The 22683-nt window shown below is 36.5% G+C and overlaps 1 protein-coding gene across 1 annotated transcript in view; it reads right to left on the reverse strand.

Annotated features, from left to right (window-relative positions):
* Positions 1 to 22683, reverse strand: part of LOC122524733 (bifunctional heparan sulfate N-deacetylase/N-sulfotransferase) — a 324826-nt gene that overhangs the window by 275800 nt on the left and 26343 nt on the right. Inside the window, exon 2 of the mRNA XM_043647139.1 lies at positions 15573 to 15642. The gene's annotated coding sequence lies outside the window, so the exon portion shown is untranslated. The remainder of the gene's footprint in view (positions 1 to 15572; positions 15643 to 22683) is intronic.

A 22683-nucleotide genomic window follows, 5' to 3' on the forward strand; every position in this document is an offset into this window, starting at 1 on the left:
TTCGGGGCAGACACGTTGGAGGTTCACTCGAATAGATTTCATTTTCTCAAGTGAGTTTTCGCGATGTTATTCCTTGGGCATGTAACTACTTCTTGAATCGAGATAGTTATACTGTGAGCAGAAATATTGGGCAGCAGCCTGGGCGAGAAAGCACCCTTAGAATTTCCATGTTAGTGACTGCAACCTACCTAAGTAATTAACTATCCACCAAACTGCGTTTCGTTTACGAGGCTAGGTGGAAATCACGTTGGCGATGGTGTACCCTTCTATATACTATGTTCCTAGTATCGACGAAGGGAGAGAAAAGGGGCGAAGAGCATAGTAAGAGGATAGGGATGAAAGGAAGAACTTGCTTCTGCTTTAATATTTCCTACTAGTATCATCGAACTTGTTACGTTCAAGATGTTCTTTGGATAGTGATCAGGTTACCTGTTTGTTCAATGAGTTACAAAAGGTTGTTAAATTTTTTCTTTGCAGAGAGATTATTCTTGAGAAAACAAAAAGGAAATAATGATTTAGGTTTTATTTATTCTTTTACTGTTTTTATTCTTATCTACAGTTAGGTTGTATGTAATTGTTGTCTTTGTTGAAAAATTCTTACGATAAAAACAAGTAAATAAAACGTGCACCGATGTGTAACTTCGTAGACATAAATGCGATTAAGAGAAAAAATTGGTAGAAAAATAAAAAGAGAACGATCGATATACCACGGTTGAGGTTTTATGATCGTTGCGGTTTATCCCCCTTATACCTTGCGACTTCCACTGTCGTAAATAGAATCGAGCTCTGGTAAAGTATGGTTCGTTTGGGATCGATCGAGGTAAGGTTAACAGTCGTGAGTAGACTCTTCTCAAACTCATTTCCCTTTTCGATCTGCACAATTCGCTATCGACTTAATTTTAAAAAAAACTTGAATAAAATGGTACGTGAGAAAAATGACTAAAGAATTTCTACAGAAATGAACTTCGACTGAATTTAATCGTATTTCTCTTCATTGACTCGTTCCGTTTCATTGGAATCCATCTATTCTTCTTCTTTCTTTTTTTTTTTTCTAAATGTGGATTACTTACTCCAGTTAGCATTATTGACGTCTACGTGATTGTGAAAATCACGACAATGCGATTGTTTTTTTTTTACGTGGTATTCGTAAACAGTATCGCTTTGATTTATTTAAAAATGTCGAAAGTTTTAGTTTCAATCGAGAGGATATTGTATCGATGTCCAGAGGATTGGTTTACCGAACCGAACCTAAACGTATTTTCCAAAGTGAAAATCAGAGAATTTCGCGTCATGGACTGTAGATCAACAAGTCGGATCGCATACAGAGAAATCGATATTGAAACGAATATTTGTTTCTGGAACGTACGACGAATGTTTCCAACTGAATACGATAGTTTGATATTTTAATAGTTGCCCCACGATCGTTTTGAAACAAAACGTGATTTTAGCCAGTGTTTTTATTCTCTTCTTGTTTTTTCTTTAAATGAATGATATTTAAAAAAATAAAAGCTCCTCTCTATCGTCAATGATAATAGAAATGGTTCGATGCGAAAAATTTATCGATTTACATTAGTCGCTCGTAGCTAGTGTTAAATACATTTTTTCTGCTCAATTTCTCGCACGTTAATGCACACCTATTTTCTACTGACTTTTCATGCAATGATACGCGACGACTCGTTGCGCAATTACTTTTGAACGATCTCAAATGGGAATCAAGATACACGCGAGAAAACACAATATTGAAAGCTTCATTGCGGCTTCGATTTTTGTTTAAATAGTAATAGTAATAATGATAATCAAGCGTGAACACGTCATGGATTAACCCATTGGTTTCTTTTCCTCTTCTGGGTAAAACAATTTTTCAAGTGAAACTTCTTTGGAGAGAGTGTTTCGCGTCCAACAAGATTCCGCTAAAGGACCCAATGTCCTTAGGCACCACCAATTCACTGACTTTTCTCCGACTTGAAGGACCAAATGTTCTGCGCCCAACTATACTTCCTGCTCGGAGAACCCATGTTCTCGTCAGTAATCTTAACTCCGTGAACTGCAACTTTCGTACTCTAGACGAGTATTTGAACACGGGAATACAATTAATCAACCTTGAGTTTTAACAAACCATTTATTTATGTAGGAATTTTAAACTCTTGTTACAATACAATTGCAACCGAAGGTTGTAAATCTTCGCTGCGCAATGGCTGAATTCAACAAACGCTGATCTGACACGTTCTGATCCACGTGGAATGTTATCACTGACTTTCTAATAACATGCTCTTCTTATCTGTTTATATGACATTCTTCTTGTCTGCTTCGATGATCTTGTTGACGTGCTCTTCTTGGTGACATGGGTGACATTTATTTGTCATCTTCGTTCGCTACTTATAACCTTTTTCCTTACCAAAAGATCGTCTATGATATGTGAAGGGGATAGTGGTAGAATTTTTCCACTTCCCAAAATTTTCAAAAACACTCTAATTCTAGGAGGAGTTTTCGAATGGTCAAAAGTGGCCATAAAGATACACTGAAAAACCGTGGATAGTGTATTTAAAAGATATTTGAACTAATGTAAATATCATTCATCCTCTTTCCCTTTCCCACGAAAAATAACCTTCAGTATCTTTGTGGTCCACCTGCAATAAAAGGGTTGTTACTACCTGAAGCCAATCGGGGGCAATAAATTACTTAAATTCCTTAAAATCATATAGCTTATGATTTGAACAGAGAGTAATCGACAATATTCAAGTAAGAAAAAAAGTGAAAGGTTTTCAGGGATGCACGTTATTTGAGTGATGGGAGAGAAACGGAGAAATATCGATCAGGCAAGATTTGTGAGAGACGGCAAGGGTGATGCGATACAGCCGCGCAACGGGCACAAACAATTTAAGACGCGACATAAAAAGTACAAAAATGTCATTGATAAGAATGATTGAAAAAATGTTTTACTAGTACGATAATAATAGAATATAAAAGAATAAAATTAACAGAAAATACAATCAAACTGAGCATGGAACTCTATTTCTGACATTATTTTCATGAGATATCGCGAATGTACATTAAATATTCCTAATAAATAATTATTTTAAAAATTATTTGCCCCGGTGTATTTTTTCTAAACATACATTAAGTAAAATAAAATGTATTTAAATATCAGAAATATAAATTAAAAACTATTATATATTCTACATATTCTAGACTATTAGAAATAGTATAATGTCATAAAAGTTCATAAAATATCCTTTAGAAAAAATTATAATATAAATAATTGTAATAATATAATAAACAAAGTATGTTTCCTATATCTCGATCGTTTATTCAAAAAGCAACATAAATATTTAAAATATGTTATGTGTACATAGAAATACTTTAAATAATTTCAGTTTTAGAATAGAGTGTAAATGTACAAAAAAAAATAATTAATAATTGAATAATGTTGTGTGTCAAAATAAAATACTAAATGTTTCACTTCAGTTGGGTGTAAGTTCAACGCACATTTCTTTTTTATCTAATAATAGTTAATAATTTAAAATAGCACGTAGCAACAAGTTATTAATAATCAGTCAAAGATGTCGGAGAAGGTATATTCGATTGAAATTTACTTGATGCAATAAAAATGAAAATGAAAGAACGAACGGACGATGAAACAACCGGGTGGGGTTGGTAATGAGACGGAAAGCCTATACAATTTTCAAGATTCTTTGTGCATGGAATAGACTTGCTATCAGACTGTAGCACCCTTAACGATACGCGTGTTAGGAGCTTTGAAAGGGCACTGGATGAATACTATAGAAGTGTGTTTGAGACACCCTTCGAAGCAACGAAGAAGAAGGGTTTTACGCACAATGTGTCCTTCTTTGCATCGATCGATTTTCTTTGTCACCGAGACGTCTACGAAAAGGAATTGCTTATGCATATTTACGAAGGATCGCAAATACGTTCTCTACGTTCGTTCCAGATGTTAGGCGAAAGATTAATGCGAGGACAAGGTACGACAGCAAACGAGAGTAAAAAAAGCTCTTTCGAGTGGAAAGATCAACGAATCGTAAGGATAAGGAAATATCGTAGAAATTAAACGAACGTCCTTTTAATTAAAACAAGATCATAGAAGAGAGTTAACGTTATATTTAAATAAATTAATATTATATTAATCTAACGGCAAAGAGTTTTGCAATAGATTAATAATAAATGAACGTATTTTACAAGCTCAAAACTCGAGGAAACTATTCAACGATAACTTCGTTAATTGGTTAATACTTAAGCGACCGATAGAATGGGTCATCTTTTATGGTTATCACGTAGGGTCACGCAGGGAGCTTTCCAATCATATTTTACGGTTTCAATAATAACGTTAGTTAACGGTTCGCGGAGCTACTAGCAATCAGGGTGCTTAAACGAGTTTAATAATGTTCTCTCACTCCCCTCCTCTCTTTCTCTCTCTTCCTCTCTCTATCTTTCTCCTTCTTAATTTCTCTGCTTCTTTCTTTGTGCATTTAACGAACAGATGGACGATTTATGCGACCGGATCGTTCTTGTCTCATTTGGAACAATGAAAGTAGGAAGGTTGACGCGTAACTCGCTTTGTTATCGATCAAACAAAAGGAATCATCGAAGAAAAGAATATAAGTCTTCTTGTTAGGATATCTTTAACTAGTATGTTCGGTACCTGGCGCAACCGAACGATCGAAGGAACGAACGAAGGAACGTTAAATTGTTCGTGGAAAATCCTAGTCGCAACAACGACGATTTCGTGCGTGTAATGAAGGGTCGGTTTGCTTCTTTAAGACGAAAAAGGAAGTAGTCCATCATGGCGAAATCCGATTTAATGCCACCTAATGGCGCCCGAAATTACAAGCCTAACTCGGTCATTACGATAGCCTGTCGAGACTAACTATTAACGATATTTTTCATTCATTTTTTTTCTCATTTTCTTCTCAATACCTGTCCTCCTAAATTTTATTAAACATTTTTTATCTTTGCATTTATATTTCCCTTTTGATTTATTTTTTATTTATTACTTTCGATATACTAGTTTCCTTTTCGCGTTAGTTAAGCGCGTAATGTAATATCGGTTATATAATACAATACGACAATGTTTTACATACGACGTAAACATCGCGTCCAGTTGATAAAAATTACGAGACAAAATTTGCGAATAACGCGGAAAAAGCGGTAAATCAAGGAACGCTTGGCGTATTTATTCGCAACACGAATATATTGTATCTCATGTTCCATGAGATAGAGAGATCGAAAGAGAGAGAGAGAGAGAGAAAGGGGGAGCGTAGAACGTCCCGATATTTCCGACAGGATCGTAAATAAGCTAGTCGATGCAAGGATTGGTGCGTTCATCGAAATTGCGAGCTATCGATACGAGACTACTGCTGTAGTACATACATATGATAGAAAAAGACAACAAGAAAAAAAGAAAACGGATAAAAACGTAACGTACATTTATTTTCATCCCCATTGTTCACGGATACAACACATTGTTTCTTCTCGAATATTTTTTTTCTTCTTTTCCCTCATAGACGAAGAAGATGAAGAAGAAGAGAGAAGAGAGGAGAAGAGAGATTAAACGTAAATCGAGGGAAAATTCTTTGAAGAAAGAATCGAAAGTCCCAGTCATAAATCTTGGTAGCGCCGCTCATTCGGAAGGCTTTCGGATTTGACGCTTAATCATGGATTATCCGAATCAAAGGAATTCGATCGACGGCCTCAATTCTGATACAAAGGAAAATCGAATAGAAGGAAGGAAGGAAAGAAGGAAGGAAGGAAAGGAGAGAGAGAGAGAGAGCTTTAAAAAAAAGATAGAAAAGAGGAAGAAAGAAAGGAAGGAAGAAAGAAAGAAAGAAAGAATCGAAAAGGGGAATAAATGGGAAGAGGACTGAAAAAGATCCTCCCGAGAGAGCATTGTCCAGGAGTCCATCCGTCTCTAACAGGCCGTAATATCGCGTTTAAAGGCAGCGACACTTCCATGTGTCCCTCTCGGCATAACGCATTCGTGGACCCTCGTTAACGCGAAACAATGGGTATTCGGATTTCGTCCAATTCATTTATCATGCGCACTCTCGCGGACGGTAACTGCATGGGACGAGGATGGAGAAAAAAAGGTAATGGAAAAATCCCACTTTACCCTCGTCCCTATATTCCTGCAGCCTTCTATTTTCTATTTTCCCCTGTCTCTCTCTCTCTCTCTCTCTCTCTCTTTTTTTCCCGTTTTATTCTTCGAGAGAGAGTGGCATTGCCAAGAATTCCGCAGCTAATCCTACGCTTAATCTCTTACGTTATCATGCTTTACTATCCGAAACATTTCATTTCTGATTCTCGTCGACAAATACGAGTTGTTCCTCTCTCTCTCTCTCTCTCTCTCTCGTGTCTATTTTTTTTACTTTCTTTCCTTCTTTCTTACTTCACGATTTTCCTTTTATCTTAATGAAATTTTTATTTTACCCAAGCGACGCCGACGTCGCGAAAGAAAACAGAGAACACGAGAGTAAGTAAGAATAACTTTTTATGGTTGTGTTAGTAGTAGTAGTAGTAGTAGTTAGTTATAGGAAAAGATAGAGTTCCTTCTAACATAGAAAAGTGTGCGTGCTTCGATTACTTTGATATACTTCCGAAGTACCTTTGAAAACGTTTTCATATTACCTACCTGCCTCGCGCAACCCGATCTCTATTTCGTGCGGCACGCAACAGGATTTTCAACGGGAGTCCGCAGAAAGATCTGCGCTGATATTGCGTTTCTAGATTCCCGAGTGGTTCTCGATGCAAGGAAATCGTTTCGCCCTTTGCGATACGAAAGTATAGGAAACGAGCAATTTTCTTTCTTGCCCTGTTGAAAACTTTCTACATACTTTAGCGTTTCGTCGGTTGAAGAAATTTATACTATTCGAAAATAGAAAAAATTCTCTGGAATAAACTACTGCAAAGGTTTAATAAAAAAGTTGACGTATTTCCCGAGAAACGGTCATATACAGGCTAAACTAACACTGATACGAAAAAGAGACAGGGAAAGAAAGAGAGAGGGAGAGAGAGGGAGAGAGAGAGAAATATTTCATAGCAGACACATCTAACGAGAAGTGCTTATCCTAATCGAGGACCTGCTTCGCGACCGCTTGAACGTCTCAAATACTTGATACCAACATTGTAATAGCCCAGGTCTTGGGGTACTTATTAATAACAAGTTGCCCGAAGCATCTTCGTGGCGTAAGGGCAAAACTGCCACGCGGTTGGTTACCTTAAACGTGCCAGTCTTGATAAGAGCCGAATTAGCGGCGCCACGTCGGAGCTTAGCAATTAGTCAGGAAGCACGGACGTGCCAAAAAGCTCGCTAAACTCGTGCTCTTCGTCCCACGACTGAGCGCTTGCATTCACGAGAGAGAACTTCTCCAAGACTTTGGATGTAAATCAGCAACGTAGTCCCACTCCTCGGTTTAACCGGGACACCCGGTACACTCAACGGACCAACGTTCTCTCACACATACATGTAGGTATATATCTACGTATACGAGAGTTTACTGTGCAGTGAGTTACTTGTGGATTAATATCCCTATTTTCTCTTCGCTTCCATTCAAACCCCTTCATTCTCATACTCTCTAGCATCGAGGACTGTTATATTCAGGTCTCCTCTCAACCATATACATCCATATACGTGCAAATATATTAGAGTGTTTGTCTGCGAATTCACGTTTTCATTCTTCATCGATACATGCAACGGTTAGTCTGTAGTAGGTAATACCATTGCTGCGTCGGCAGTACCCTTTCCGATTTATGGCTCTATAGGTATATGTTATTTCGATGCTTCTCTTGGTTTCTCTGTTACTTACCATCTTTCAGTAGCCAATCGTGTGTGTGCGTGTGTGTATGTGTGCGATACTAAAAATCGATGATCATGAACGACGATTGGAAAACATTTAAACAACATATCATTTACGTATATAGATTTGAATGTTAAAAGTAGCATGATCGTTGTATCTTTTCCAATATTTCATCGCTATTAGAAAATACGTATAGTTGATACGGTAACGTATACGAACACATACAGATACGAACGCATACGGTTACAAGCGAACCGTTCTAATCCAGCGTTCCGGCAGCTTCAGCTGTCAGTGCAATAAGTCACAAATTATCCTATGACCATTCCCTTTTCACATGGATTAGCGTTAACTCCGGTAACAAACAGTAACGGTGGCCATCTCGCGAACGTGCGCACGCCCGTTCACGGCCTGCTAATCCTGAATTCAGGAACGACGCGTTGATACCGCGAATTCCGAAAGTCCAAAGGATTTGCCCACTGAGTGAGAGGGGTGGAGATTGGGGGAAGGGGTTGGGGAGATGAACGAAGAGTGAGCAAGGGAGAGAGAGAGAGATAGACAGATAGATGGAGTCATGCTCGTCGTGGCAAGAGCGTTTTCAATGCAAGTCTAACCACTAGGGCGCACCGAGCGTGGTTAAGTGGTTTAGGACACTGCGATCGGCAGCCCGTTGGCCATGCAATCTGGAAGCATTTCCACGACGTGGAGTGCCGTTTATCGAACTATCCTATTGTATTAATTTGGCAATTGATCGAACAACCAAATATATAGACGTATATACGAAGATGCTAGAGACGTCTGGTCTAATTCAATTTTTTTTTGCTTTTAATATCCTGCAAATTAATTTCGTTTTTGTTTTTTTTTTCAAATGTGGGAAATAAAATAAAACATATTTTTGTATAGTACTATATTATGTAATATACTATTACATAATATACTATAGTATATATTATATTATATATAGTATTATTATAATCATAATAATATATCAAATATTACTCATATAATATTATATGCATTAAAATAATAATCTTAGTTTTTCGAAATTTAAGATACACATATAGAAGTGTTAGAGATCCTAATAACCTTAAAATGATCACTACTAATTCTAATCACGATTTGTAATTAAACACGATGTATCTGTAACTAGACATGATGCATATTATTCCGCAATTGACAATTATCGTGGCACAGTACTGATGTTACTGATGATATAGGAGGCATCGTTAATTCTACTCTGTTATCCACTTTGCCGTTTGAAGGCTAGACAGATACATATCTGCTTATACGATTCGGTATTTACGATTTCGAATTTAATCATCTTTGGGTTCGTATTTACGGATCGCATCCATTTGGAAATAGCATTTCGCTTGACTTCGAACAGCCGGAGTCAGCCTAAAGCCAAGATTATATTTGCTCGTTCTCTCGATTAGATGATGAATCTGATAAGAGAGCTTTCACGAGCTTTAATCCGATGACAAATATGAAGGACGATATTGGTAAACGTTTTAGAAGTTCACGAAACGTTTTCGCGTCTTTAGGTTTTCACGACAATTCGTTTAAAAGTTAATACTTGATAAATTTTCTAACTCGAATGGGGTTTTCGGGTAATGTAATATCCGAATATATAATAATAATATATAATAATATATAATATATATATTAATATAATATATAATATATAATAATATATAATAAATAATGTAAGGCAAGTCTTAATCGTATTTGAATTATATAAATAAAAGTAGTATTAAGCTATCAGATGTAGTTGAAAAGTTGTTTACGTTAAAATTACGTTCAGGGAGTTGTTAGGATCCTTAAGAATTTGTTTTATTTTTTGACTTCGAGTAACAATCAAGATGACCTAAAGTTTGTTAAATATACGCTAAAAAATATTATTCTCCGACCCTTATAAGTAAGAAGATTGTAGGTAAGGGTTTAACGATGTAAGAAAAAGAAAGAAAAAAGGAAATATATTATAATAAGCAAAAAAGGTAATAGAACTGGACCGACTTTTGTTTCTTTTGGGAAGAAAATTATACGCCTCGAATAATCTTGTGTAACCACTGTTCTTATGTTCGCAAACGAAAGAGACCGCAAACGAGGGTCGAATATTAAACGATTATAGAAGAGATGAAACATTTCGTCAAACGTTAAACAAATATCGAACGTAACTCGAACGAGAACTGTAGGAGAGCGTTTATTTTATACATTTCAAACAGTATCTGTACGTTAATACGACGTTGGTAAAGATGGATTCATTGACCGATTTACCGGTCGCTAAATCAACATTCTACTCTCGTGGAAGTTAATTCGTGTCAAGCAGCAACGTTTCGTCGATCTCGCATGCTCCAACGACAAATATACGATTGTCGATTGGAAATGAGTTCGTTTCAATTATCCCGTGACTTGATAGATTAGATGGGTACTTAATAAGAACAAGCTCGAGCTCGTAAAAGTTTAAATATTGCTTTGTAGTACGTCTGGAGAATTCAACGATGTTTCCTCTCGATTCCAATAATCCAATGAGAGAAGAAACAAGAATGAAAAGAGAATTGTTCGTTCGTTCGTTCATCCATTCATTCAAAGATCTTATTTCGAATAAGATAAAGTACGCTCGAACGTTTCAAGTGAACGAGAACGTATCTCGATAAAGAGTCGCAAGAGTATAAAAGAATCTAAAAGAACGTGTTAAAGTCATAATACGTATCTTCGATAAGTGTCGCTTCTGTAATGTGCCAACACACCGTTAGAAAGGCGGATCACTTAATTTCTAAGCGTGAAAGGAGGCCAAGAGAGAAGCTCTTTATGCTTGATAGGTAGACACGAAGTAGCTAAGGTATCCATGACAACGCGATGACAACGTCTCTCTCTTGCTGGTCTGGCGACATCAAAGAGACCTACCCTAGTAGTCGAGTATTAGTGTCCAGCCTCAGCAATCGAAGAGCTTGTTTCGAAGAGAGCCCAAGAGATGAAGAGTTAAAGAGAAAGAGAAAGAGAAAAAGGGAGAGAGAGATAGAAAGAGTGAGCTAATATGTAAGATAGAAAAAGAAGGTTATATAGATCGAAAGACAGGTTCGAGTAGTTATACGTGAAAAGGGGAAAGACGGAAGAAACGACGAGACTTCGAGGGGGTTTCTAGTCTATGGGGTAGCTGGTAGCACCCCTTCAGCTATTGATCAACGACGAGTCACCAACAACACGCCCTCTTAATTAAACCCTCTGGCAATCTGCTAGATCGTCCTTCGTCACTGTATGTCCCGTAAGAAGAGGAAGAAGAAGTAGTAGAAGGAGAAATACTTCAAGTCAGCAAAGACGAAGATTTTCAAGCTCTTCTCTTTCTTTTTAAAGTAATAAACAATTTTCTCCTTCGATTTATTTTCGTTATTTCAACGAAATATATTAATCTTTGGAATATATATATTTCTTTCTTTCGTAGAATAACGAATATCGTTTCCTTTTTTCTATCCCCCGATCGGATAATAAAAATCATTTTAATCCATTTCTCTGTAATACGTTAAAGTTAAATCGTGGCGCGAATCGAGATTTCCAAGCTTCAAGAGTATCCTTCTTTTGAGAAAAATCAGGAGAAAAGATCTTCCCCGAGATTTCGTTTTTGGTAGAAAGAAAGAAGAAGAAGAAGAGAAGAAAAGAGAAGAAGAGTCGTCCACGAGGTCGTTGAGTACCCTTTGGCTTTTATAGGAACTGAAAGGACGAGAACTTGCGCTCTCGAACGGACGGAAGAGGGAGGAGCTTTAATAACGAGCTAAGAAAACGTGCTCTATTTCTTAGGAAGGACAAATAGAGAAAGAGTGGGGTGAAAGAGACAGAGAAAGAGAGGAAGAGAGAGAGATACAGTTAAAGCAAAAGAAAGATAGAGAAAAAAAAAGAGAAATAAAGATGGAATAAGAGTTTAGTTCGTTGCGTTGGATAAGATCGAGATCGGCTGAGAGAGAAAATACAGTTCTTCACAAAATAAAATGTTTCTCTCTTTTTAAGAGCGAATAAGACGTCTGGGTTTAATATTAACGGTTGCTCCGTACCGAATTAAAGATGTTTCTCGACTCCCAAGAGTCATCCTTAATTATTCGACTTTACTGTCTCCCATTTCGCGCCCTCTAATTCTATTTCCCTCAGTCGTCTCTACAATTCTCTATCTCCTCAAGGCTAAACTTTCGCGCGAGTTTCTTCCGGGAAATTATTTTGTGACTGTGTTGATTTCAAGATCTATCCTCGTCTTTTCTCGATACCCTACTTTTTATTTTTTTCATTCGTGACTCACGAATATCTTCCTCTTTTCTCTCCACTCTTACTTTATTTCTTTTCTTTTCGTTTATTCATTTGTTCGAAAACTTGAACACATTGATTATTAGTACTTCAAATTATGTATCTTGTATTATTAGGTTGGTGTAAAATAATGGCCGTTTCCAGATATGGAATCCGTTTTAGAAACGGCCATTATTTTTGCACCAACTTAATATATACATAATCCTGAAAGACAACTTTACTCTCTTATTAATCCCTTTCGTTACTAACGACTCATATCAAATTCCTACTCCGCTACATATCGTATAAACAATCGAATTTACATAGAACGATACTCGCGTGAAACCGTATCGATAATAAAAGGATTAAAAATCAATAAACAAAATAATCTTTATAAACCGTAGAAAATAATTATTTATACTCGATAAAAGAAATCGGTTAGAATAGTATATTTAAAGTATAAAAACATTAGGGACAATTTCACAGGGGGTAGATAACGATTAAACGCGTTCCCTCGAATTCCAAGCGAATTACTAATTATACCTCGGAGGATTTAGAAGGATATAGAGCGAGAGACGCTTTTACGAGACAATGAAGCAGCAGTTTATAGGTGTGGTATCAGCCTGCTGAGATACCAAGCATATCTTTCATTGCGTCGAGTAGGTAGAGAGGGGTAAGAAGGTGGTGGTAGTCGAAAGTCGTTGACAGTACGATGGCTCGAAGGAACCCGGAATAGGCGACTAGGGAGAGAAGGGTAAAGAGTAAGAGGAGGGGGATGAGGGGGAATGGAGAGAAGGGAAGAGAAACATCGTGGATGGAAGGAGTAGCAGCTGGAGCTAAGGGTAGGAGGGAAAGAGGATTGAGGCTCATTCGCTGAGTAATTAGCAAGGAGGAGCCGGTAGAACGGTTTATTAGCGCGGAAAGCACCGAACGTTGCTCGTGTAAATATTCTTGCGCTATGCCGCGACGCCGGTAACTTCTCCGCTAAATATCTAACCTCCAGTCGCTTAATAACGGATGTGTACGGTGTTACCATCGTACCTATAGCACTCTTAATGACGCCAGATAAGGATAGTATGTATTTTTCTCGGAAACAGGCTAGACAATTTCTTCTACGTTTCAACGTTTCATTAGCATTGTTTCGATCCAGTTAAGAATATTTTGATCTTCATTTAATCAGATTTTAAAATCGGTTTAAGATTTATCGCGTAAAATCTTTCCTCTTCGATAATAATACAAAGGAACAAAATAGGGTGTTGTGAAAAGTATTACATAAAAATAGAAATTCTTTTTTTATCAATGGTGGTACAACTAATTTAACTATAAAATATGTTTAATCTCTTGAATGGCAATTATTAAACGTGTATTTCTATTGTAACAACCTATCGCATTTAATGAATCGTTTTACTAGCAAAATTAGCGGATTATCGAATTATCATCGATATACTCATTGAATGTTCAATGATAACCAAAGAGTATTTCCGTGTTCATAGGATCACGCGATGTTCGATTGATACTTGCTACGATTAAATACAATTACTTCATTAACCGAGTGTGAAATGAAGCACGTGATAACTCTCTTGAGTCTCATAGAACTGTTACCTACTACTCGTACTACTCTACTATCTTTTCATTTGACGTGTAAAAGGTAGGAAATGAAATGCATTGAAGAGGATAAGTTTCTTCTTGCGGTATTTCTCTTACGCCCATACAAACACGCACATACATTAAGTTCATGAGGAGAGTGTGAATCAATGATGGGGAAGAAAGAATGGCACGAAAACACGCACGCGAACGTCCCACTACATTTGCCCAAGTAGCGATCACCAAGTAGCAAACGCGTTTCCTTGCGCTATTTGCTTTTATAACGGACACTAGTTAGACTAATGGTTTGTTGTGTTCGAACTCGAACTAAAAAACGTGTTACCTCATGCGACCGAGTTCAAGCTTGCCAACTACGGTAAATTGTTTTCAGCTAATTACATCAATGCTCGAGGCATTCATTGCACAACTCGCGATCTGTTTTGCACGGTAAATCGTAGTTCGGTATAAAAAAAAAGTAGGATTCTAGAATGAAAGTAAAGAGTAGACACTATTAACCGCAAATTCCTGTTTCTTTTTTAGATTCACGTAAAAAGCAGATTGTTAGTCATCTACTGATAATATATAATATTTCTATTATTTATTTTTACTGTTCCTTTTGCTCTGTATTTGGTCAATCACTTTAGATGCGATAAATGTTCTTCTACGATTACTCAGTGAGTTTATTTCCAAATTTATTCCTTTTCTTATAGCCAAAAAAGATATTTCGAGGATAATTTTAACTAAGATACTCCAATTTTCTTATTAGATTTATACCTCGTTAAACTTATGGCTATTCTTTTTTTTGAGACTTTCTCAAGAAAGTTATAAAAACTTCTCGTAAAAAAACAAAAAAGAAGAAAGGAATGGAAATAAGCACTTACAATTAGAGAAAAGAGTTAGCTAACATAAAAGTCAAGTTTCGTTTCCAACAATAGCAATTACGACCTTGTCTCTCTTTTGACTTTTCAGACGTCGAAGATAAAAAAAGAAAGAAAAAGAATCGGCAAACTCGTCTCTTCAAGTTTGACTCACTTGAAACGTTCATCATGTAAGTTTTGAGAATGTGCCGAGTTTTCGGATACGGTCAGTTGAAGAGTTCTGTAAACAACGTCACGTCCGATGGAAACGGAAGTGTCCTGCGTTGAGAGGAAACCTCAAAGTATCCGAGTGTGTAATTGCAATGAGGAGAAGAATGTTGGGTAGAAACGAACAAGAATTTTCTAAGTCATTGAGTTTAAAAAAAAAAAAAAAAAAAAGAAAAGTTAATGCTATGAAAGAAATGACTTTTTTTTATCGAATAATTTCAAGTACTTTCTTTCTTTCTACATATGAACCGTTCAGTGCACACATCGATTAACTCCATAAAACAAAATGTCGAGAAACGCGATGAAATAATGTACATTGTTTTTTAAAATTCCTGTTATAATATAGATTCACATATATAATGTAGAATGCATAAATACAGATATAGCTTTCATTTAACGGTGTATAAAATTAATAAGAAAGAATAGCCAAAAAATAATCAAAATGGTTTCTGAAATAAATTACTTATTTTTCAATGGCCAAAAAAAAATTTTGCCGTTTAATGGTGTTAATCTTTATTATTCAAGAAAGTTATCATAAATATAAAAAGTTATGACTATACCAAGTGCTTTGACACATAAATTTAAGATTTTTCAAAAAGTGGAGTTAATCGATGTGTGCACTGAACGGCTCATATATAATATAAAAAAAAAAAAAACAACTTCGTGTGTGTTATATAAGAAAAAAAAAGAAGAAAAAAATAGTTATCGAACACAACATATTTTTCTGCAATAATAAATGGATTCCGGAAATTATCATGTCACGCTAATGTAACATCGTTCGTTCGTGCAAACGCTCCAGTTAATGCAGCGTTAGGAGTAAAGGGTAACTAACCTTATTCACCCCATTGTGATGTTTGACATTTGACGTTCTCCGGTGTGTACGACGACTCACATCATTGAACCTGCAAATGGAAGCGAGTATATACGTGATAATGTGTCTACGATAAGATCGATTTACAAATTATATGTCTATTTTTATTCTGCAAATTTAAACTTATGAGGAAAATAGTTGCATAGATATTATTAAAAGAGAAAAATAATGAACGTTCGAAAAGTTAGATCGAAAGATTTTAATCACCATAATTGACTCGACAGAAAAAAAGGTAAATGTAAGAAGAGAAAAAACTTGTAAGATTAAATTTACTTAAACTTACTTTTTTCCATCTATTTCTCTTTATTGTCTTTTTCCTCTTTACACTCGCACGACATAAAATAAGTTAATAGTCGAGCGGTTCGTTAAAAGAAAGAATGATAAGTTTCAGAATATAATTGTATCTTTCAAATTAATTTGATTCAAGTTTTCGAAAGTTCCTATCGTTTCTAGATTCATCAAAAAGGGTTCACGAACATCCTTCGAAGAACGTGTATGGACAGATGTACCTCGATCCATTCTATCTCTATTTAGGTTTCTTTTCGTTCCTTCTCTTTCTTATTTTCTTTCAAAAGTATCCTCAACGACAGGCACGTTCGGTACCGTCACGGCTGAAGTAAATAAAAGGATTTCCAAGTTTCCACCAGGTAGAGAACTACCTTTAGGGCAATCCTCCTTTCTATTTCTCTCTCTTTCTTTCTTTCTACTTTTCGTTCAACTTTCCCTGTTCCTTTCTATGCGAGCCCGTTAGAAGCTTTCTCCGTTGGACGACCTCGAAGGAAAAGACGACGAAGAGGTAAGTACGCGTACCGTGCAAGTAATCGGTTGCCGAGTCTTCTTTCTTAATTTTTTTCTTTGTCTTCCTTTCTCTATCTCTTTCTTTTCTTCGAACGATTGCGATATCGATTCGTTGTTTCAATAGAGCCGCGAGCTACGCAAGATATTTCTTCTGAAAACGGTAGGAACGAAATAATCGTTCTTCCTTCGGACATTAAAGATAAAGAAAGAGAACAAAAGAAAGGCAAGAAGAATAAGAAAAAGGCAAGATAAAGGTAGAAAAATAATAGGGGAAAAATTACGAGGACGGTATCTTACTAGAAACGAGAAGAACGTAATTGCGTGGAACGTTTTCGTGGCAAACGCATTTGTCTTTTCCCGTTTAAGTATTATTAGTAGGGCGCAAAATCGAGCCTTGTAAAAGGTTCCTACTACGTTTCATTCTGATCTCTAAAACACGTTCCACAAATGTTCTCAGTGCGACTCCAAATGTCCATTTTGTGACGTCCCGTGGATCCTCTAGGAGCTTTTCTCTGCTACGGAAATTGTTCCGCTTGTCGGCCGTTATACGTCCGCGTACGTTCTATTTATGCTAATGAGGTTTTCCTTCGGACGTTGATGTTCCCGTTGGTATTTTCATCCTTTCAAAAGAAAACTAGCCTTTGAAAATAATTCGCTTTACCTGGCACACGGGTTTACTACGCGGCTCTTTTCAACTTCGTATCTTATGTTAGAAAAAAATTGTATAAAAAAATAAATAAAAATAAAATGTGTTTTCTCTTGCACCCACGAATTATCCTTGAAAATCGGTAAAAAAACTTACTATACTTTTTATCGAAGAAAATTCGATATTCAACAACTCGTAATAATTACAAGTGGAGCAACGACGTCCTTTGTCTCGAAACGCGAAACTTTCGTTTCTTCTTGTTCTTAAAGTGACGTTAATTAGTCGAACGAATGTCAACAAAAGCCCATCAAAGTGGCACAATATTTAGCTAATGACTTTCCAAATGCTACTTAATTGTCGAAAGAAGAAAGTAGGTGTAGCCGAGGACTATGAAAATACAACTTTGCTACGTCCACTCATTTATAATCCGCTACTGTTCGCAAGAACGCTACGGTCCTGAACCAAGCATTACTTTATTTCGCAGTAAGGTACGAAACAGAGAAGAAAGAGGAATAAAGACAGATAGATAGAGAGTAAAAGAGAGAGAGAGAGAGAGAGAGAGAGAGCGAGAAAGAAAGAGAAATAGAAGGAAAAGGAAAGAGAATTTGCCAATTGCGAATTTGAAAGCTTAACACTGAAACTTCTCGAGACCACTCGTTGGAAACTTGGAGAAAAGTAGTCTCATGAATTCGGGCTGGTTCAATTCGAAGCGGCAAGCATGAGCGAAGCAGGTCGATGGATAAAGGTGAAACGTGGGAGGGGGGTAGGGGTGGGAAGTAAGGGTGGTTTTTAATATTGCAAGCTCGAGCGAACGATTTTCGTGAGTATCAACCTATACTCGAACGATCTCTTCTTCTTCCTCTTCTCCTTTTTAACTGTGATATTTCTTGAATTTTTAACTACTCATCAAAAGTAATATTACAATTGAAACTTTACTTTTTTCTTCTATGATTTACAATAATACAAGTAATTTAAAATTTTAAGTAAAGGAAAATAGTTTCACGTTTGAGATTGTAAAATGGACACGGGCTAATAAGTAAGTAAATAATGGTAAGTACTTAACTATGAAAATACGGTGAAAGATTGTTAAAATAAGTAGAATGATTAGTTGTTTCTGAACAAAGAATAAAAGAAGAAAAATAAAGAATAAGGTAAACGTCTAGAAGAGTTAGAGAAAATGTGCCATAATCGTGGAGACTAAGGGGTGATAAGACGTTATCGCGCAATGGATTTGGACCGTTCGTAAAACGATTGGATAAGTGAGGGAGTAAGTTTGAGCTTTAAATCTTGTGGTTAACGAGCTTCTTACATAACCAATGTTCGCTATTATTTTTCTCGAGTATAATCCGTCGAGATAAGGAACACGTTTCGGAAAACTACTTCGTTTTCTTTTATATGTTTTTTCTTTCTCCGACGTCATCGAAAAAGCAAGAAAGAAAGAGGTAGAGTATAATCTCGTTAAGTTTACGAATTTTTCGCGTTATTTCTTTATTTTCTTTTTTACCGGTAAAGCACCTCTCAGGTCGTTTTAACAATGATACCAACAAATTAAGGTTACGCTGGAATGTGTTATTTACATAGCCACATGTGGCTACAGCTTTGCATCGTTATGCCAAGTGTTGGGGAGGAAGTAAAAAGAAAAAGAGAGAAAGAGAAAGAGAAAGAGAGAAAGAGAAAGAGAAAGAGAAAGAGAAAGAGAAAGAGAAAGAGAGGGAAATGGAAAGAAAGGAAGAAAGCGAAGAGAGAGGAAGAGAGGGGTGAAACAAAAAGAAACGGTTGAAAATGTTAAACGCAAACAATGTAAATTCTCCAACAAGAAGAAAGAGTGCGTTCAACGGAGCGCATGGAATTCAAGCGAGGGAGTTGGTATGCCTTTCTCCGAGAGCATTCGCGTGAAACTGCCAGAGCACACATAAAACTTTTTTAACCGTGCTAATTGCGCGATAATCGAAAAAAAAACATTTTTTGCGAACATGTGCTCATAGAAAGAATTTTTGTATTATTTCTTCTCTAACTACGAGATCCTTTCGTACTATCCAAGTCGATTTTACACACCTTAACGCGCACCTTTCATTTTTAATGTTTCGTTTTCGATACGAGAAATAATTATTAAATTACGGTACACATTTGTTTATTTTGTTATTGATTTTTACTCCTTTTTTTTACGGGTTCGAATCACTTTTTCACACTTATCTAACACTATCAAGGAAGTCGCGTTTTTTACCGTCTCTCTGAAGTAAACATCACACGGTTTTTATTTGTTGTTTTTTCGAACGAATCACCCATCGATGTATTAACCATACTCACATGTCCATCGTTGCTTGTCCTTAATGATCTAATGGGAAATAGTATTTCAACTAGTTTTACTAGGCTATTTATTTATTATAATATCTTTTTAAACTACAAAATAAATGACTAGTATTTGCAATCGCGTGAATAAAATGGAAGCCATTTAACGATCGTCGTAATGGAAAATAAAAGGAAAAGGTTGTAGTAGTATGTACCTTGTAAAGGTTTCGAAAGAAGGGTGAAACCTTAGTTGGTCTAACGAGCGTATAGCGATCTAACGTTATACTTGGCGGAAGTAGGTAGGTATTCGGCTAACCGTGCCGAACTAATCCAGAGAAACGGGCGTACGGGCCGATACCTCGATATTTAGAGTTATTGCCCGATCGCGGAAAGTTCAGCGTTCTACTCGTATGCCAAGAGAGAGAGAGAAAAGAGAGAGAGAGGGAGAGAAAAAGGGAAGGAAAACAAGAAAGGGAAAAAGGGGATGAGAAAGGAAGAAAGGGAGAGAGCAATGTAACACCGCTCGCTTTATTGCTACGGTCCATTAACCGCCATTTCGGGTTCGCGTGTACGCTGTTCGGTTGCCACGAGCCAGGGCTAACGCGAAAATCGTTTGTCCTTTTTCTTTCTTTTTCCTTTTCATTCATTTTCTTTCTTTTTAAACCCTAACTTCAAAAGAAAGAGAAGAAATAGGAAGGAAGAAAGGAATAGGAGGAAATAGTTGGCCCTTTTTAAATTCTACGAATTCGACGAAGAGAAACTTGTTTAGAGAGAATAATTTGCAAAAGGAAGAAGAGAGAAAGGGACGTGATATTTTCTTCTTCGGTATATATAAAGGGCAAAACTTTTACGGAAGATAGCAACCAGCGAGAAAGAAGGAATAAAGGGAATGAAAGCTTTATAATCCCGTGAAAATTCAGAACTACGTAATATTCCGTTCGAAGTTAAAACTTTTTCATCTTTTCCTCTTCTACCTTTTACCTTGTCTCGGAATTGTAATAATATTATTATTAAATTTGCTAAAGAAATTTGAATATTTATTTGAACATTTGATAATCGAACAATCGTTATTGATATTTCTTTTTTTCTTTTCGTTATCGTGCTTTTGTACCAAAGAACCAAAGCATTGTCATAGATTATTTTTTTCTATAATGCTCTCTGTAAAAATTTATAAAATTTACGCCTTTTTACTTAATTTTAAATATATTCTAAAACGTGAAAATTGAATTGACGGGCAATGAAACACAAAAAAAAAATTAAAAATTTATGTGAGAATCCTGTTCTTATTTAAAATCTTTTTTTTAAATATTAAAAGATATGTTTTTGTATACCTAGGATGCCACAAAAATTAAATAACATTTCGAAATTTCTACAAATTTACAGAGAATGTTATAAAAAAGTTATTTTCGTCAGTGTATGTAACAAGAATAAAAAATCTCATATTTTATTATTATTTACAAGAAAGTAAAAGGGATAGTTCGATCGAACAATCGGTCGGTTCGAATTTCGAATCAACGGTATAAACCCCGAGCGAATATAGTTAGACAGTTTGAGAAGTAGACTTCCTGCGTTAAATTTTTATCACGAGAGTTTGATAAAAGTTTGACAGTAAACGACCGACTAAAGACGAAGCTTTACCTTTAAAAGTAAGTTTGTAACAAGATACGTGTTCGAGGAACATGGTTTTAGTCGGCTCGAGACTCAGCTTTCATCGTCATATATTCTTACGTTGAAAACTTGAAATTTTCTAGTACACGTGCCGTTAGCTGCCGACAGCACGAACGTTATTGCCTGTCAATTCTGTTGCATACGAGTGGGCCGATCACGTGTTGCTCGGGTCTTACCGTATGGTTCCCCTTTACTCGTATATTCACTTGACATACTCGAATAACTGTCGACGACCACGTGTTCTACACAGTAAATTGAAATTATTATATTTGAAATTTATCGATACTTCGTTCAATCAAAATATTATAATTCATTTAGTTCGCGATTAATTTTAATAAAATAAATACGTTGATATTACGTTGAACGGCTGGGAAAAGAAAAAGAAAAAAGAACAAAAAATATGAGAGTGAAAGTGAGTCGAGTAGATTTGATTAACAGAATATAATACAACCAAGAACCCTTCGTGATTCGTTCGGAGATCAAGGAATGAAGAGGGTGGTTGAAATTGGTGCCGCAGGCTGGAGAAGCGATGAAAAAACACCGAGTGAAGAAAATATCTCTCCTCGTTTCGTTTCTGGATAGCAACCTAACTGTCCCGGTTGCTTGCTGCTATTTCCGTCGAGTCGGCGATGGGGTGACAGGGAAAAGGGAACACAATGGCGTGGGCGGCACATAGCCACTAGGGTAGCAGCCATGGCCATTCGGCATTACGAATGTAATTTATTTTACTTCACCTGCGATCCTTATCGCGAACCCCGAGCTTATTTAAGTGAGCGCCGTTCCAATAAAAGGGGCTGTGTCGTGCTTGAAAGAGTCGAGCGCCTATGCCGATTGAAAAAGGGGGAGATGAAAAAAAAAAGTGAATCTGTTTGGAAAGAGAAATAGAAGGAATACCTTCTTTTTCCTTTTTTGCTCATTTAACAAACTATTCCATGCCGTTCAAATTGAAAAGGCTTTTCCTCGGTTTACGTTGGTCGATTATTATCCTACCATAAAGGTGAATCCATGACCACCGTCTAATTACGATCCCGACCGTCGTCGCTGTCTGATTATAATGCTAATGCGATTACCAAGCCGTGAGGTAAATGTTATCGTGATATGCATCGGATAATAATCGTGCGCTAGTCAATTATTAGTTCTACTGCAAACGTATACGCGTACATACATACATACGTGTTCCTTTGTTTAGCATACAGACCATTTCCTGATGTTATTTCTTTCGTGAGCTATTTAGAAAGGTACCCCTATCATCAGACGTTCGTCAATTAGGTCGTCTACCTAAGTAAATTAAGAAATTCCGAGTACTTAGAGTTAAGAGTCACGATATATATGTCTGACTGTAGAATAGGTTTTAACTACTGTCATTTAACGCGATTTGTCGCGACGAAATGATTTATAGTTAAAGACAAATTCATTAATCATCTTGTTCGAACGAGCTGTTGTAATTCATTTGCATAGTTCGCGTCTTGAAATGCTCGCTCGGGACTCAATTAAGTTTGAAATTACTTACCCTTTAAGGTACGTTCGTACGACGACAAAACGATGTGGCTAAAAGGCCAGATAAAGATATTCAACGAAAGGGGCTTGATCGTTTGTTGCATGCTCGCGTGACCAACCTTCTCACTCATTGCCCTATATGTCCGAATAGTTTTTCTTTTCTTTTCTTTTTTG

The sequence above is a fragment of the Polistes fuscatus genome, unplaced genomic scaffold (genome assembly GCF_010416935.1).
Source record: "Polistes fuscatus isolate 324 unplaced genomic scaffold, CU_Pfus_HIC Scaffold8, whole genome shotgun sequence".
Taxonomy (NCBI): Eukaryota; Metazoa; Arthropoda; class Insecta; order Hymenoptera; family Vespidae; genus Polistes; species Polistes fuscatus.